A 963-nucleotide genomic window follows, 5' to 3' on the forward strand; every position below is an offset into this window, starting at 1 on the left:
CAGTTCCTCATGTTGTGGTGACCCCCAATTTCATTGTTACAGATTGTACATAATTAAAGCATAGTCATTAGTCACAAAAACAATATGTAATGATATATGTGTTTTCCGATGGTCTTAGGCGACCCCTGTGAAAGGGTCGTTTGACCCCCAAAGGGGTCGCGACCCACAGGTTGAGAACCGCTGGTCTAGAGGGAGGAGTCTCATTGGCCTGGTTAGGGCTGTGTGGCCCAGGGAACTGTGTTGGTCAGTCCTGGACCCATCCTCCGCCGACCAGGAAGCAGGGATCTAGGGTTAAGAATCTGGTTCAAGTCTGGGAGAGGGCCATTCCCAAAGGATGGGAGCGACTGGCGTGTTGCTAGGTGAGGCTGTTAGACACAGGATGGCAGCGGTCATACAATTAAATCGTCCACACTGAGACAACCGCATTGGAATCCTGAAGCCATCCTTCACAAGCTTTGTGAGATGAAATGTGTTTTTTAATTTGCGAATCTGTTTTCTTATCTTTCAAAAGGATACGCCTCCTAGGGTGGTAATTAAAAACGAGAGAAATAGACCTGCACAAACACAGCGGGTGATTTTAACATACCTCCCGTGGAAACCAATAGCATAAGCAGGCAAGCAATCAGTAAGGGTATGTGTGATTTGAGTAATAAGATAAGCAGCCCTGAGTTAATGGTCACGTACAGAACATCCAACCCTGAATTAAGGGTCACATATAGGAAAGCTGCACCGAACAACAAAGAAGACTCATTCTATCCTAGCATGTAGGGCATTTCCGAGAACTGACAATAGAGCATGAACCCCAGGAAGGCATGATTTTGGCTGTTGTGAATGCTGGGAACATGGGGGTGCGGAAGCGCCCGGGGACCCTGATTTCAGGGCTTTTGTCTAACCTCATCTGGGTTATCCACTCGCAGGGGGCTTCCCATTCATAATCAGACATATCTGCTAGCTTATCCCCCC

The sequence above is a fragment of the Myotis davidii genome, unplaced genomic scaffold, assembly GCF_000327345.1.
Source record: "Myotis davidii unplaced genomic scaffold, ASM32734v1 scaffold573, whole genome shotgun sequence".
Classification (NCBI taxonomy): domain Eukaryota; kingdom Metazoa; phylum Chordata; class Mammalia; order Chiroptera; family Vespertilionidae; genus Myotis; species Myotis davidii.